The following is a 409-nucleotide window of genomic DNA, read 5'->3' as shown; positions in this document are numbered from 1 at the left end:
TCACAATGTCTGCTATTTGTTTGCTATTCCTCAAATATATCAAAAATCACAAATGAGCAGGTGCCTGTAATGAAGAGCAACATATCACTTAAAATTGTTCAGTATATTACTATATCATAGCTTAAGATGGCTATATTTTGGGATTATATGACCAAAATTATAAGTATTAGAATAGTACTCCAAATATCTGGGAGGTCAGTGGAAGAAGAGATCCTTTAAAACCTCCAGTCAGAAGTATATATCTACTACCTGTATCATGAGTATTAGAATAAATACCCCAAATATGTGGGGATCAAGATAAAACTTTGATCAATAAATATATATATATATATATATATATCTAATAATTTGGATGAACCAAATCAAGCTTCAAGAAAAGCAGAGAGTTACAGCGTCTCTTTTCGACAAT

Source organism: Juglans microcarpa x Juglans regia, chromosome 7D, assembly GCF_004785595.1.
Source record: "Juglans microcarpa x Juglans regia isolate MS1-56 chromosome 7D, Jm3101_v1.0, whole genome shotgun sequence".
Taxonomy (NCBI): domain Eukaryota; kingdom Viridiplantae; phylum Streptophyta; class Magnoliopsida; order Fagales; family Juglandaceae; genus Juglans; species Juglans microcarpa x Juglans regia.
Note: the sequence above shows the minus strand (reverse complement) of the source record.